The sequence below is a fragment of the Trichosurus vulpecula genome, chromosome 4 (genome assembly GCF_011100635.1).
Source record: "Trichosurus vulpecula isolate mTriVul1 chromosome 4, mTriVul1.pri, whole genome shotgun sequence".
Classification (NCBI taxonomy): domain Eukaryota; kingdom Metazoa; phylum Chordata; class Mammalia; order Diprotodontia; family Phalangeridae; genus Trichosurus; species Trichosurus vulpecula.
The window spans coordinates 135,520,308-135,537,981 of NC_050576.1; the positions used below are offsets into that span (position 1 = coordinate 135,520,308).

At 38.8% G+C, this 17,674-nt stretch overlaps 1 protein-coding gene across 3 annotated transcripts in view; it reads right to left on the minus strand.

Moving 5' to 3' along the window:
* EFCAB2 (EF-hand calcium binding domain 2) overlaps nucleotides 1-17,674 on the minus strand; it is a 104,613-nt gene that overhangs the window by 43,395 nt on the left and 43,544 nt on the right. The gene's annotated exons all lie outside the window — the stretch shown is intronic.

The following is a 17,674-nucleotide window of genomic DNA, read 5'->3' on the forward strand; positions in this document are numbered from 1 at the left end:
AGGGCATCCTAGCTCCAAGACCAGGTCTCTATCCGTCCTTCAGCAGTTGCCCGTTAGTGGTTCACAAGCCGTTTCAGGTCAACAACAATGGTCCTGGCTGCAGGGGTGGGGAACCTTCAGCCTTGAGGCCACATGTAGCTTTCTAGGTCCTCGAGTGGGGCCTTCTGACTGAGCCCAAGTTTTACAGAAGAAATGCTTTTATTAAGGGGATTTCTTCTGTGAAGTTTGAATTCAGTAAAAGGACCACACTTAAGGACCTTGAGGCCACAGGTTCCCCACCCCTAGTCCAGGGCACTAATGATAGATCCCTTACAGACACTGTTAGCAGTAAATAATTGCAGGATATTCTAAGTAGCATATTATATTTCTCCAGCGGTTAACAACCCTTTTTTTGTTTTTGAAACGGGTCCACCGACCAAAAAATGTTGGGAACTATTCCATGTTACATCTTAGGATTACATGGTTAACGTTTAAAATCAAAGCAAAAACAAAACCAAATAGCAACAATGGAACAAAAGAGTCTCTCTGATATTATAACCAAATATTTATATTATATTATATAATATTTATATTAACAGGATCTTTATTTCTACAATAATCCATGCCTCTGATGCATATTATTTTCACCATCACCAATCCCATTCAAAATAAAATTACTTAGCTATGCCTTATTTCTGGGTTTTACATTGTAAACATTGGTGACATGGTAGCATTGCCTCCCAATTTGCCAGAAGTAGAAGAATTGGGGTCCAAGTAAATTAGAATTAAAAACTAAAAACCAGCCAACACTGGATGTCACCTTTCAGAACCTTGTGCCACACTTAAAGGGCAATCTGAATGAGAGGTAACATTAGTAGGACTCCTCTGCAAGTAGAAAGGACAACATGAGGGCCATTCCTTCCTTCTTCCTCCAAACTGACAGTGAGGAAAATTCTGTGAACAGCTCCATTCTGTACAAGCTTGCTAAATACTGATTCTAAGATTGACTCATGCTCAGGACTGTACCCAAGCTGTCAAGAATGAGCAGTGACCAACTGTCTAGAGCTGAGCATCAGTTCTTCTATTAAGTTGCCAATCTGGCCTCTGACCAAAAAAGGTGAGAGCTCATTTAGGTAGGTATTATCCAGCTTCTGTTAGGGGAGCATATTGATCAATAAAATAGCTATGTAATGAGGAAAGATGTTTAGCTTACTAAATTCCCACAGATTCTCAGAATTTTTTTTAAGGATTGATGGAGTGGAACGCATTTGTTTTAAGATGTCCCTATGCACTTGAGTTCTAACCCAGAGATAGGTAGTGTTACAGGGATTTAGAGCAATAATAAAATTGTCCCATGGATCCTCTTATTCATTTTCCCTTCTGGGATTCAAGGGCAAAGAAAGAGGAGTCAACAATCCTATGATCTCTACTCCCACTATAATCTTATTGCCAGGAGCATGGGGAAGCAGCAGAAGGGTGCCAGGTGGGTCCTGAAGAACTCCAGATGGCAACTGAAGGGAGCTGGGAGCCTGGCCAGTCCAGAAGAAATCTTACTGCTCACTGTTTAGCCCCAAGAATAAGACAGTGAGCGGGGGGGGAAGAGAGAGGAAGAGAGAACATGGGACAACAGAAGCCAGAAAAATATTAGAGAACTTGTTTGAGGGAGACATCCAAAAGCCTAAAATGGAAAAAAGATAAGAAAGAATGGGAAGTTCAGTGGGGAAAGATGGGGAAAACAACAGAAAGGTTAAGAAGGTAAAATACAGATGCCATTAAAGCAGAGAGAAAATAGAGAGAAATTAAACATATGGATTATAAGTTTATTATACAGTAAAAGATGAAACAAAAGAAAAAACAGAATATTTTTTAAAATAAAGAAAGAAATCCATATGCTACATTATGATGAATAAGTCTATTTTATTCCACAAACTGGGATTTTTAATTAAAAGGTGAATTAATGTTGAAAATTAGACCAAATCAATTTTTATTTTATAGGAAATAGAAACTTACTAGAGGTCAAATATGTTAAAGGTTGGAAAGAAATTCACTTTTAAAAATAAACAGAGCCAGCCTGGTGGTACAGGGGATAGATAACAGAACTGACCTTGGAGCCAGGAAGATCCTGCTTCTGCCACATACTAGCTCTGTAACCCTGGGCAAGTCACTTGACCTATTTTCTCAGTGACTTCAGGAATTTCCCTAAACTATATGTTGCGGAAGAGCTGCCTTAGTAGACAAAGTACTTTACCTGAGATCCGTACTCTGGTAAACCTACATGCATACACACATATGTGATACATGTGCATGTGTTGCATGTGTGTGTAAGACATAAGATGACTGAGCTGGAAAGGACATTTGAGACCACTGAATCTAATCTGGGGCCCAGTTTATGACTTGTTCAATCATATAGCTAATAAGTATCTGTGGTAGGATTTGAACTCAAGTCCTCTCCTCTCCAGGTCCAACGTCCCTTGGTCCCAGCCATTTTGGAAGAGGGCAGAAAAGGACAGAAAGGCAGCAAGAGGGAAATCAATCACTACCTATGGCATATATATATATATATATATATATATATATATATATATATGTATATAGCATATATAGTGGTTTCTTATTTCCCCACCCCCACCTTCTTTCTATACAGGCTATTTTCTTGATCAGCTATTTCAGGCTTGGCAGTATTTTTATCAGACATTCAAGTCTCCATTTCTGCTCCTTAAACAGGGATCATATGGTCTTTTGCAACACTCATGAGAAAAGAGAAGTTATTTTCTTTTCAAATGCTTTCTCTTACAGTTGCCCGGTGGTCCAGTGGAAAGAACATTGGGCGTGGAGTCATGAAGACATGGGTGCAAATCTGCCCTCAGACACACTTGTTAGCTGTGTGACCCCTATGTCTGCCTCAGTTTCCTCAACTTTAAAATGGGTTTAACAACAGTACCTACCTTGCAAGGTTGATGAAATGAAATAATATTTGTAATGTGCTTAGAAATTTGTTGTGCCTATCTAGTACTTTTAAGGGTCCTTGGGAACAATTCAAGGGCCCCTTTCTCTCCTGCTATGCCTCCCTGCTCTCTTCTTATCCTAATTTGTTGTAAGAGGATGTCTCTTACATATACAAATATATACAAAATGGTAAAATGAAAATCACAGCACCTACCTCGAAGGGTTGTCATGAGGACCAAATGAGATCATATTTGTAAAGCACTTAGCATTGTGCCTGGCACACACTGTAGATGCTATATAAATGTCAATTCCCTCCCTTCCCTCTTATATTTAGCATGAAATAGCTTTTTCAACTATTAAGCTTTTCAGCTTAGGAAAAGTTTGTAGGCTAAATGAAAAGCAATTATTTCATTTACGGAATTTAGGGCACTCATTTTAGACCTGGGGTCCAAGAACTTGGGCTTCTTTTAGATTTTGGTTACAGGATTTCAGTGTAATTGGCCTTTTAAAATATTTCAATAAATGGGTTTCAAAATCATTGGTTTCCTTTTTAATTCTGCATATTTTATCTTGTGCATTTGAAGATACTGTTCAGAGAGGTCCATAGGCTTCACCAGAAGGGTCCACGACACACACATAGAAAAAAAAGATTAAGAGGGGCTGTCCTCGGGGGCGTCAGGATCCGCAGAGTGGTTTCATTTCTATTGTCTTAGTGCATAGTTCTGTTACATTTTGCTAAGTGGAAACAGTAACTAAAGAAGGATTCCTTGTTGCGCCATCACCATATCTCCTGCAGTCCCTGAGATACGAGCTAAGTTCAAGTCAGAACAAATGAGTCACAATCAGGTTGCTTCAAACAATGGCATCATCTTTTAATTTAGAACAGCATTTGGAACAGGGTAAAATTTCCGCCCTGATAACCGGTTCCTGGAGTACTTCCAAAGCATTGCATGTAGGACCAGCATTCTAACACTAGGTGGAGACAGCACCGCTCGGATGCTTGGGGAGGCTCCGGTGATGCAAGAGCGCACATTCAACAAACGGCCGGAGGCCACAAAAACCTCTTAGGGTGAAGGTGCTGGATTGTGTGCCTGGTGCTAAAAATCCTCTTTCCGATATGCAGTGCTAGGGCAATCCGCAGGGTATTCTAAAGCATTCGTCAGGTACCTCGGAAGGAGACCAAAGCCAAAATGGAAAAGGGGTTTGGATTTTTCTTTTTTTGGAGATTAGACTCAATTTGGCAAAAACATGAAATGAAGACAGAATGATAAATACATTTCCTCAGTTAATTCACACCAAAGAACATTAATTAAGTACCTGCAATGTACTTAGAAATCTGTACAATCTATCTTGTTCAACACAAGCTATTACTTCAAAGTCTTTGGGAACAATTTAAGAGCCCCCCTTCTCTCCTACATTAAGCCTCCCTGATACCTTCTTTATTCTAACTTGTCTTAAGAGGATTTCTCTTATGTATAAATATATATAGCATAACCCTACTCTCCTGGAGAAGCATATCACTCCTCTGTAGCAGACAAACACTGGTCCCCACCCTGGGATGAAAATGGGCCATTGTTCTCAGCACCACAGAGGTAGAAGTGGGAGGTGGGGAACCTGCGTGGTAGAATCTGAATATTAGAAATAGGCTTGAAGGTGAACCAACTCTACTGGAAATAATACTTCCATGCTTTGAAAAGTCTGTGCTAGTTTTCCACACATTCAGTGAAAAATAATTATTGCCAGATGGCTATAGAAAATTATTTTAAGCGTGCCCTATTGGTACAGTTTAACAAAGCTTTTGTTATCTTCAAATGCTCAAGAAATGGGGTATTCTGGTTAATAAGTTAGGATTAGTTTATACTGAAGAGTGGTATTGAATCATGAGATCATCACTACAAGGCAGAATGAAAACCAATCTCATTATTTTATAGATACACCACAAATACATATATGTGTGTGTGTGTGTGTGTATGTACAATTATAGATGCCTATATCTATTTTTATATATACATATATGATGTTGTTCAGTCGTTTTGTCATCTGACTCTTCCTGACCCCATTTGGGGTTTTCCTGGCAAAGATACTGGAGTGTTTTGCTATTTCCTTCTCTAGCTCATTTCACAGATGAGGAAACTGAGGCAAACAGGGTTAAATGACTTGCCCAGGGTCACACAGTTAGTGTCTGAGACCAGATTTGAACTCGAGAAGATAAGTCTGTCTGACTTCAGGCCCCATGCTCTAATCCACTATGCCACCCACGTCTGTGTTGTATATAGGTATATATGTTTATGTCAGGGATTAATAACCAATAGATGTTATGTACCCTTAATTTATATAATAGATCATATATAATTATATTATATTGTATTGTTTATTAACACAGTATAATTTAGTAATATAATTTGTAATATACAGAGAATAAGAATACAGTAATAAAATAATAATAGTAATAATATTTATATAGTATTAACTATGTGTTAGGCACTGTGCTAAGTGCTTTAGAAATATTTTCTCATTTTATCTTCACAACCCTGGGAGGGGTAGGTACTACTATTATGTTCATTTTACAGATGAGGAAACAGAGGCAAACAAAGGTTAAGTAACGTGCCCAGTGTTCTATCCACTGCACCACCTAGCTGTGCCCACAAAGTACACTTAACCCCAAATCTAATATGAAAATGTCATCTCTTGATAATTCAGAAGGTACTCCAGGAAAGAGTGTGGAAAAACCCCACTAAATTTAGAGCCTCCAGACCCAAATTCGGTCATCTCTTACGAGCTAATATATGTGATCCTGAGCAAGTCACAACCTCTGAATTTCAGTTTCCTCGTCAGGAAGATGGGGATAATAATATGCTATTTATCTTAAATAATTATGACCATTAAGTGAAATTATCCAAAGCACTTTATATGTTGTAAAGTGCTATTTAAATGTCAGCTATTTTGTAAGATGCAAAATTATCACTGTATTAGATATGAAGCTAGAGTTAATGACAAATGCCAGTTGACAAAATTAACAAATGAATTAGATCTTACTTTCTATTGAAGTAACCATATATGTAATAAATATGCATATATATATTCCATCTTCCTTTTTTCTTTCCACTCCCACTTCTACCCTCTACCTAGTCCACTCTTTGTTATCAAGACATATAAAATCCTTGAAATAAAGACACAAAGGCCATAACTGACCCTTAAAATAAAATGTATTTTCTAGAAGACCGTTTAAAAAGCATGCTAAGACTTTAGATGTTAAAGATGTAAGACTTAACTTTAAAGATTTAAGATGTAAAGATTTAAGACTTTAAAAAGCAAATGACAGGGGGCAGCTAGGTGGTGTAGTGAGTAGAGCACCGGCCCTGGAGTCAGGAGGACCTGAGTTCAAATCCGGCCTCAGATACTTGACACATGTACTAGCTGTGTGACCTTGGGCAAGTCACTTAACCCCGATTGCCCTGCCAAAAAGCAAAAAAAAAAAAAATCAAATGACAGAGATGGAGGAAAAACTAAAAAAAAAATAAAAATAATCCAAGAAAAACAAGAAGGTTATGAAAGGAAAGTTAACCAATTAGAAAAGGAGATCCAGAATCTTAAGGAGGAAAATGACACCTTGAAAATTAGAATTGGGCAAACTGAAGCCAGTGAAATTATAAGAGATCAAGAAATAATTAAACAAAATGTGAATAATGAAAAAATAGAAGAGAAAGTAAAACATCTTATAAGAAAAACAACAGATTTGGAGAATAGATCAAGAAGAGACAATATAAAACTATCAGAGTAACTGAAAGTTACGATCAAAAAATGAATCCTGATACAATAATACAAGAAATAATTAAAGAAAATTGTCCTGAAGCATTAGAACAAGGCAGGGGCTTTTTTCAGTTCCTGGCTTCCAAGATGACCAAAAAGAGGAGGAATAATGGGGGGGCGTGCCAAGAAGGGCCTGGCCACCTGCAGCCCATCCACTGCACCAACCGTACCCGCTGTGTGCCCAAGGGCAAGGCCATCAGGAAGTGCATCATCCACAACATCACGGCAGCCGCGGCTGTCAGGGACATCTCCAAGGCCAGCATCTTCAACTGCTATAACTGTATGTGAAACAACACTACTGTGTGAGCTGCGCAATCCACTTCAAGGTAGTGAGGAGTCACTCCCATGAGGCTCAGAAGGATCAGACACCCCCACCCTGAATCAGGCCTGCACGTGTTGCCCCCAGATCCCCTCCAAAGCCCATGGAAAGAGCTATCTGCCCATCAACATTCCTGAACCAATCAGAGGAAAATAAAATGGTTGGTTTATCTAAAAAATGGCAGGAAAGCAGAAATAGAAAAAATCCATCGAACACCACTTAAACGAGATCCTATGAGGAAAGCTCATCAGAATATCATAGTCAAATTCTGAAACCCCCATCTCGAGGATAAAATATTAAAAGCATCAAGAATAAAACAGTTTAAATATGATGGAGCCACAATTAGAATTACACAAGACCTAGCAGCAGAAGACATTAAAGGACCGCAGGTCTTAGAACACAATATATCAAAGAGCAAAAGACCTGAGGCTCTGGACAAAAATATCACACCTTGCAAATTTAAGTATTATCTTGAATGAAAAAAAAATGGACATTTGATACTCTCAGACTTTCAAGACTTTGTTAAAAAAAAATCCTGGGGGCAGCTAGGTGGCGCAGTGAGTAGAGCACCGGCCCTGAAGTCGGGAGGACCTGATTTCAAATCTGCCCTCAGACACTTGACATATTCACTAGCTGTGTGACCTTGGGCAAGTCACTTAACCCCAATTGCCCTGCCTTCCCCTCTCCAAAAAAAATTTAAAAATTAAAAAAAATCCTGAACTTAATACAAGATTTGATATACAAGAACCAAGAGAAACATAAGGTACATACTAAGGACTGACTATAAGGGATTCATAAGGACAGACTGTTTACCTTTTATATAATGTAAAATGTATGTCTAAGATTCTTATTAATAATTGGTGAGCTCATAAGAAAGAGGGGGATAAACCTGACCATGATATGAATTTAAAAAGTAAAACAATTTAGAAACAGCTAAAAAAGAGTAACTATTTTATACAAATTAGGTGAAAGAAGAAAGGATACAGAGGAATTAGATGGGGGAGGAGGGCTGACAGGTCTGGTAACCTACTTTCATTGGGAATGGGTTTAAGAGGGAACAATACATAAATTTAGAAGAAATAAAATAGCAGATGTATAGAGAGGGGGGAAAAGGACAAGGGAGGGATTTTTAGAGGGGAGAATGAAGGAATAGGTAAAAGGGGGGTACAGAAGGGTATTTAGATTTATGGAAATGGGAAGACAGGGGAAGGATCCTTGGAGTGGGTAGGCAAGTAATAGGAGGGCAAGGTAGCCAGTAGAAGTAAAGTAGAGGAATCAGGAGGGACAGGAAACGAGATATGCACAAATATAAGAACAAAGACCAGGAGTTGAGTATGTTTGGGAAAGTATATGTCTATATATACATTTTATATATGTATATGTGTATGCATATATCTATAACCATAGAGAAACAAATCTAAACTTCATTGTAGCCTTGGGAGGCGGGGGAGAACAAAGTAAAAAAGTGCACAGCGGAGGACAAAAGAAAACTCACAAGGAAGCAAAGAAAAGATGGACAATTCTCAACACAATATGTATGATTTATCATATAGGTTTTCTTGAAATGAAAATCTGTTGTTATATATTTTGAATCCTCTCTTACGTTCTGCTGTGCACACGACATGCTTTTTTTTTTCTTACTTACTTTGTATTTAAGTTTCAATATTTAAGTTTATGATATGTTTTGTTCCTTTATTCTGTATTTGTGTTTTGGCCCTTGAGTCTAAAATAAAATAAAATAAAATTTTTTTAAAGTGTGCTAATGTTTTTAAGTATGACTTATGCCTTTTATTACTAACAGGCAGATGCTCTCCTCAAGAGCTTTAGAGGCAATTTACATAGAACCACAAGAAAAGTTTCGGGTCTGCCAGATTTATACTTCTACAACAGCATTTATATGTTGATTTACATAAGTCTCCTTGTAAGACCAACTGCATGCAACCTCTAACAGCATGCTATGGTCTTGATTTGCACTGTCTTTGTTCCCAGAAAAAGTTTCTAACCAAAGTCAAGCTATGAATGCTCACCATCATCAGATGGATCCTTACATTCACAAAAAGAGGTTAACATTTTCATAACTGATGAAATTTTAATAACTTTCAGCAAGATCTTAAAGAAGCTTATCTTCTCTGGATAAGTGGCTTGTTGAGGATCATGGTCAACATTTCTTTCTATGACAGTCTTCCAGTCACAGGAAAAAATTCGTCTTATGGTTTTAGATTTGTATTTGATTTTTTTTAAAACAAAAAAATAGTATTATGCAGCTTGATTACCTCTATATTCACCATATTTGGTTACAAATGACTTTTGGCTGTTTCCAAAAGTTAAATCCAATGTCAAAGGAAGACTTGGCATAATTGAGGACTTCATTAAGTATTTAAAAAGAATGTGCCATAGATTCTAAAGTAATTCCAAAAACAATTTGGATTTATGCAAGAAAAATCACTAAATTGTTCATATTCTTTGACCCAGAGGTCCCACTATTAAGCCTATACTCCAAAGAAGATAAAGAAAGGTCCCATGTAAAACAAAATAATCTTAACTGTAATCTTTATGGTAGCAAAAACAGCAATGAAAATGAGTGTCCACTGATTGAAGAACAGCTGAACAAATTTTGGTATGTAAATGTAATGGAATATAATTATGCCATAAAAATGACAGATTAAGATTTTTTTTATTTTTGAACTTAACAAATACCATATATGTGTGTGTAGACAGAACAGGAAAAAAAAGATTGTGAAGAAAAATAAATATCCATTATGTACAGCTTGGTTTTCTTTTAAAATATATAATAGGGGGCAGCTAGGTGGCAGGGGGCAGCTAGGTGGAGCAGTGAATGGATTACCAGCCCTGGAGTCAGGAAGACCTGAGTTCAAATCCAGCCTCAGACACCTGACACTCACTAGCTGTGTGACCTTGGGCAAGTCACTTAACCCCAATTGCCCTGCCTTCCCCCCTCGAAAAAAAAAAAGCAAAAAAAATAAGAGTAAAATATATAATAAATTCAACATGTGACTTTTTTTCTTTTTAAAATTAATCTTTTTCAATTATCAAGCATTTTCCCCTCCTTCCCACTTTCCCCTCCCCACAATGAAAAAGAAAAAAGAAAAAGGAAAAACAAATCCCTTGGCAATAAATCAAATGTCTACATTGGCCACGTCCTTAAATTCCTCATTCTGAATATCTGTCCATCACCTCTCTATGAGGAAGTAGGTAATAGTCTTCATCAATGGTCATCTGAAATCATAGCTGATCTCTGTGCTGATCAGAGTTCTTAAGTCCTCTAATATTGTTTGTTTTTACAATTCAACCTGTAGTTTTCAAAGCTTTCCTGCTTGTCTGTGATTCTTTCTGGCTTTGTTTTCTATAAATTTTTTAAATGCTCCCACCTCTCTATATTTCTTTTTTGGGGCGGGGGGGGGGGCGGTATGGGCAGAGAGAGGGGAAGCTAACCATGTGCCAAATACTGTGCTAAAGGGGACATAACAGGGATATAAACAATTCAGAAATGCTTCTTAAGGAGTTCATACTCTTAATTGGGGTCAATAGCACATATCAAAGAGTTCAGCTTCAAGGAAGATGGCCAAGGGTGATGGATTTATAGAAGAGAATGAGACACATCTATTTTCACATGAAGTCACTGAGGTAAATTGTTTTGACTAACTTGGCATATTTGTGATGAGAAATTTCTTTTTTATTTTTCTTTTCAATGGCATGGATGTGGGAGGGAAAGAAAAGGATTCTGTTAATTTTGAAAAATAGAGAGGTGGGGTGGGAATGTTACAGATGTGAAATGTTTCACGCACTTTCAGATAAGGTCACTACTACTAGTTTTACTTAACTGTTTTGCTCTGTTACAAGAGACTTCTCACAAAGTGAGAGTGATGTGTGGATGTGTGGAATGTAAAAAGAAAACACATCAATAATACTTTTTTTAAGACCATCATTGGAAAACTTCAAAGAGGTTATGGACTAGAGATACATAATGATACATTTTCAGCAATGGCCAGTGTCTTAATTTGTTGTGCTTACCTATATTCTTTGGATTAAAGGAAGGCTACTATTTGGTAGAAAGAATATGAACTAGCAAAAAATGATAGAGACACAAAAAGAGAAAAAAGAACATCAATAAAACATTTAAAATACACAGAAGAAAACAAAAGAGGTGTTTACAAAGGGATACAAACAGCACACTTTTGTTATCATCTTGCTAAATTTCACCTATGCTTTTTAGTAAACAAACTAGGGGATGGACACTGCGGGCAGACAGTGACAGTCCCACTATCCTATGCCTGGGTCAGACGCCAGCTGGATGACTATTTCATTCTGAGCACTACGCTTTAGTAGACATTGAGAAGCTAGAATGTGACCCACAAGGTGATGGGCCTTGAGATCATGCCACCTGTGGATCAACTTAAGAAATGGAACTGAGGATACTTATCCAGGACAAGAGAAGACTTGGGAGTGATGTAATGGCCTCTTTAAGTATTTGAATTTATTATAAAGATGGAGGATTAGATGAACATGATCTTTATTATTGTTATAGATTTTCAAATTATTATTAATTGAATTTCCTACTTAGGATTGTTAAGAGGATCAAGCAAGAGAATGTCCATATGAAAGATTCTATAGTTGTTAAAAGGTCTGTATTTGAGTCCTGACTCTTGACACTTACTACTGTGGGACCATGAGTAAGTCACACGATTTTTCTTTGCTTATGAAACGGGAATAACAACACAGATATTTGGGGCAGCTAGGTGGTGCAGTGAGTAGAGCACTAGCCCTGGAGTCAGGAGGACCTGAGTTCAAAGCCTACCTCACACACTTAACACACGTACTAGTTTGTAACCTTGGGCAAGTCACTTAACCCCAATTGCCCTGCCCCAAAAAAACAAAACACGGATACTACCTGTCACAAAGCTGTCGTGACAAAAGTACACTATAATCTTTAAGATACTACATAAACGTGAGTTCTCATTAATTTATTTTAATAAATAATATTATTTATTAGGATAATCACAGAATTTTAGGGTTGGAGGGGACCTCAGTGCTATATCTAATACAACTCATACCTGAAAAAGAATCTTTAGTCCCACATACCAAGCAAGTGGTCATCAAGGCTGTTAGAAGACCTCTAGGGAGGGGAAACTCACTTCTTCCTGAAACAGTCAAGACCACTCATGACTATCTCTGATTACAAGAAAATTTTTCCTTATATCAAGCCTAAATTTTCCTCTTTGTAACCTCCACTGTCATTGTTCCTGGTTCTGCCCTCCGGAACTGAACAGAACAAGCCTAAAACTTCTTCCACAAGATACTCCTTCAAATAGTTGACAACAGCTGTCACGTACCCCCTGAACATTCTCTTTTCCAGGCTAAACATCCCTAGTTCCTTCAGACGGTAATAGGGGTCATCCCTCCAAGTCTCAATGATACCTATAAGGTCAAAGCAATCCACATATGGCATGGGCTTAAGGACCTTTGCCATCCCTACTGACCTCCTCTGGACATTCTTCAGCTTATCAATGTCCTTTCTAACCTGTGATGTCCAGACACAAGTACCAATATTCTACATGTTCTCTGATGAGGACAAAGTACAGTCTGCTCCTTGTTCCCAGAAGCTAGGACTCTCTTAATGTAGACTAAGTTCACGTTAGCTTTTTTGGCTGCCATGTCACAGGTTTGAATCAAATCTTCTTGCATTATAACTTCTAACTATCTTGGTGTATATATATCAGCAGTTTTCTCCTTTCCTCACCTTTTTTAGTTTAAAGTTATTCTGATTAGATATGCATGAAACCAACAAATACATTCTTGCCAATCCGTTCTCATTGTAAAATTATTTTATTCAATTGAATTGCAAAAGGACAGATAGAGACTATATTTAGACCAAAAACCAAACCAAACCAAACCACAAACAAAACCAGAACAATGAAAATCAAGCACTACAAATTCACTCCATCCCTGGCCAAGAGCCTGTAGTTTCCATATTTTAAGCTATGGAACAAAAATCCAAATCCTATTCCCAGATACCATCTTCTTAATCAGCCTTTCATCTCTCAACTCAGCTTTTCCTTTTTTTAATTCCTTACATTCAACAGGCAGCTGTGATGGAAACAACATTTGTGCTCTTAGGGATCTCCTTCTCAAACAGGTCTCTGAAATCTCTGGCAATGCTTACTAGGTTCATTGTGGCAGTATCATTTATATCCACATGAATCATCAGAACTCAGTCATATCCAGGGGCAGCTAGGTGCTGCAGTGGATAGAGCACCAGTCCTGGAGTCAGGAGGACCTGACTTCAAATCCACCCTCAGACGCTTGACACTTACTAACTGTATGACCCTGGGCAAGTCACTTAACCCTACTACCTCACCCGAGAAAAAAAAAAGTCACAATCATCTGGCTTGATAAGTCTTGGGAAGTTTTCTGACATGTCTTAAGTACATGTCCCAGGACAACAATAGACCATTCTATTATTGTCATCATCAACAAAGACCTACCTCAGTTCCCCAGTGAGTTCATATTTGGTTTTTTGCTCAATCTAAAAATAGTCCTCCCACTCAGTAAACCTGCTGACATAGGTTAAGTTTCCCCTTTGATTTTTAAAATCACTATTTTTTCAGACTAAAGTCCCTCTTAACATTTCCTAAAGGAACACTCCATTTTCCTCGATAACCTGAAGGAAGCATAGGGAGAAAATGAAAGTTAGTTAAGTCTTTTACCCAAAATCACTCTCCTAGTTTTCACTGCTCATGCTACTCCTTCTACCACAGTGCCCTTCCCACCACATCTTTAGCTACTGAAATCTGACTCAGCTGAAATACTTTCTCCTCCTTAAGACCTTCCTTGTTTCACCCTGAAATCCCTCCGAATTCCCATAACATTTTGCTTGCACTTATATGGTATTTATTTTATCCTAGATTTGTTAGTAGAGAAACTCGAATTCAAATTCTGAACTACTACACAACACCTGTGTGGCCTTAGCCGAGGCACTTACTCCCCTTGTCTCCAGCTTCCCCATTTAAACAAAATGAACACGTTAGACCAGATGGACTCTGAGGCCTCAATTAACTCTCAATCTGTGATCCTAGCCCAACTGTGAGGGACCTGCGGCCTCCAGGCCACATGTGGCCCTCTAGGTCCTCAAGTGCATCCCTTTGACTGAATCCAAACTTCACACAACAAATCCCCTCGATAAAAAGATTTGTTCTGTAAAACTTGGGACTCAGTCAAAAGGCTGCACCCAAGGACCCAGAAGGCCACATGTGCCCTCAAGGCCTCAGGTTCCCCACCCAGCCAATGCCTGACACAGAGTAGGAGCTTAACTAACGCTAAGGAATTTGTATACTTACCCAATCTCTTCCCACTTTCCCTCACAAGAACATAAGTTTCTTAAGAACAAGGCTGGCCTCTTACTTTTAGGAAACAGCACAGCAGAGTAGATGGAGAGCACACATCTCACAACAGGCATTTACTAGTTGTATGACCCTGAAAGTCACTTAAACTTTGTTTCCTCAATAGCAAAATGAGTATAAAATAACTGTAGTGCTTATTGTTGTGAGGCTCAGACGAGACAAAGTGCTTAAAAAGCTCTGTGGACCTTAAAGCACTGTCTGACTAACAATGAGTGGTCGTAGAATCCTCAACTGTGCCTTGTACATAGTAGGTACCAAATAAATATAACTGAAGAATTTAAGGAATCCCCAAAACAAAACACCAGTTTCTAAAGTATCCTACAAATTATCTGTATTCAGAATTGGTAAGGATTTTATGGTGTAGCATGATGGACAGGGCACTGATTTTGGAGCCAGTGGCCCGGGGCTTAAATCCTGCCAATTTGACCATAGGCATTTAACCTCCCCATGCTTGAGAAAGGTGAATGAGGTGGATTCTGAGGCTCACTTCAGCCTCAACAATGTAAGTTATTAAGCTCCTACTGTGTACAAGGGAATGTGACTACATGGACAACATGTTTTAAAATTCCCTGCCTTCGAGGAGCTTACATTCTACTAGGAGGGAAAAAGAAAAGAGGCTGTTTTTGCTCATATTTGCAGCACCAGTGCTCAACACAGTGCCTTGCACATAGTAAATGCTCGTTGAGTGACTAACCAACCGTTGGGCAACACCTCAGTAATGGCTCAGGAAAGGATGAGGAACCAGCAAAGAAAACAGAAAAGGAGACTAGGAGAACCAGAAAAGCATCTGGAGACAAAAAAGAAAGAAAGAAAGAAAGGAAGGAAGGAAGGAAGGAAGGAAGGAAGGAAGGAAGGAAGGAAGGAAGGAAGGAAGGAAGGAAGGAAGGAAGAAAGAAAGATTATCCTACAAAAGGGGATGATTTAAGAAGACCTATGAAGAAACATGTTACCAACCTACCAAAGAAAGGAGATGGATTCAAGATGCCAGTTCAGACACGCTTTTTTTGGATAAGGCCAATACCTGAATCTGTTTTCCTTGATTATACATATTTGTTATAAGGATTTTGTTTTTCTTTTCTTTTTTTCCCATTTTGGGAAGGGAGGGTGAGAGGGTATTAGATACTACACAGGAGGCACTGGAGGTTTGGACTCCAGCCTTTAACAGGTTCACTCTTGATCTGGTCAGACAGAAAACAGCTTCAAAGGGATTAATAATAAGCTTTATTCTAGTCTAGTCTTCTCTAACACAGTATTGCTGATAACGGAAGCACCACAAATTCCTACGGCATTCCCTAAAACCCTTTTCGCAGGGGCTAGTAAGAAGTGAGGGCAACTAGATGGGGCCAATCCAGACAGGCACAACTTGTGCATTCAAACCTAGAGGGTTCCCCTAAATCCCCCCAAGCCTCAATAGGGGGCCAGTTCAGGCAAACACAGATTCCCCCCCTCTCAAGCCTTGATGGGGGCTGATCAAGGTATACACAGCATCCCAGCTTGTGCATTCAACCATAAAGGTTCCCCAACTCACTGACCACTGCCCACCTGTTTTATAGGGCATCAGACAAAGAAGCCATATTGCCAGCAACAGCCTCACAAGTTTACATCACCTCATCCCTATATCTCACTGCTCAGTCGCAGTGGATGTTTACAGTTTCAGCACATGTGTTTATATTATTTATCCTTATATAATGCTGTGCAAGCATGGTAGAGATGTTTTGAACCATGAGCCTGGGAACTCATATCTAATACCAGGGAAACAGAGATTCTTATGGCCACGGATCCTGGGAAACTGAGGTTGTTATGGCCATAGATCCTGGGAAACAACTCTAAGAAACAATAACAAAAATCCACTTTACACACACTAAAAGCCACCCTACTTACACTAAAATTCACCTTACTGACAGAGAGAAAGAAAATAAATGTTAATTACCTATTTTCTTTATTTTTATGCTTGGTAATTAGAAAAAATTTCTTTTAAAGGAGAAAGTGGTCAATAGCATCAAAAACTCAGAAAAGACAAGAAGCGTGAAACCTGGAAAATAGCTATGTGAAAAAGAAGTTTCAATTGAGCAACTAGAAAAGGGGCCCAGTTGCAAGAGAGGTTAGGAAGTAGAGGCATTGGACATAAGGGCATCTTTTCAAGAAGTTTAACAATGACGATAGATGGGACATTAGCTAGATGGGCTGGAAGGATCAACAGAAGGCTCTTTTTAGGTTTGAGAAGATCTGAGCATACTTGAAAACAAATGAGGTAGAGATGTGAAGGAGAGATTGAAGATGCCTGAGAAAAAGGAGAAGATAACTAAAGCCAAGTCCTAGAGAAGGCAAAAGGGAACGGGACTGAGATCATGCGTGATAATCCATCCTCTGTACCGCGCCCCCACCCCCCAAATGGTTAGGCTAGTTCTTAGCTAAGGAGCTAAGTAAGGTTCAAGCCGCCTAACCATGGACTGAAGCATCCTAGTGGCCTCAGGCCATATTTATTTGGCTCCCTCACTAGCTGAAGGCCTAAAAAGTCTTAACTACATGGAACTGGCAGATGTCCCAAGGCTTCCTTAATCACCATACCCTGCCTTGTTGACCAGAAAAGTACTATATCCTTTCTATGCTATGGCTAAGTAGACGTCTTTTTGTTAACTGCTAAATGGCCTATGAGTAACTAATTTTGTTCCAATATTTTACTTAAACTGTCAGAGGATCAGCCTCAGTCAGGCTCAGCCCACTATGTCATAGGCAGAGAAAAGAGCCTTAGTGAGGGGCAAGGGGAATGTTTCTTTTTGTGTATTTGGAAGAAGATAAAGCAGATAATGATGCTGAATAGTTCCAGGGAATAGAGGAAGGGGAGCTGAGGGGGTCTAGGTCAGGTCATATGGCCTCAATCTTCTCAGCGATGCAGGAGGAAAGATCATCTTCTATATGTGTGGGATGCGGTTGGTGGTGAGGAGAGAATAAACGGTATGCAAGTCTCTGTGAAAAGTGGGATAAAGAGTTGACAAGGTTTGAATAGAAAGAGTATCTGCTAACACTGAGGACCCTGCTGAGGATATACACCACAAATAATGATCATGGGTAAATGCTGATACTTCAGCTCCCTCAGGTCCTTTTTACTGCTAAAATTCTATGGCTCTACGTATAGAAAATAGCAATAAGCAAGTATTTGATTTCTATCTTTTAATAGAGCCAAGGGTAGAAAATTATTGCC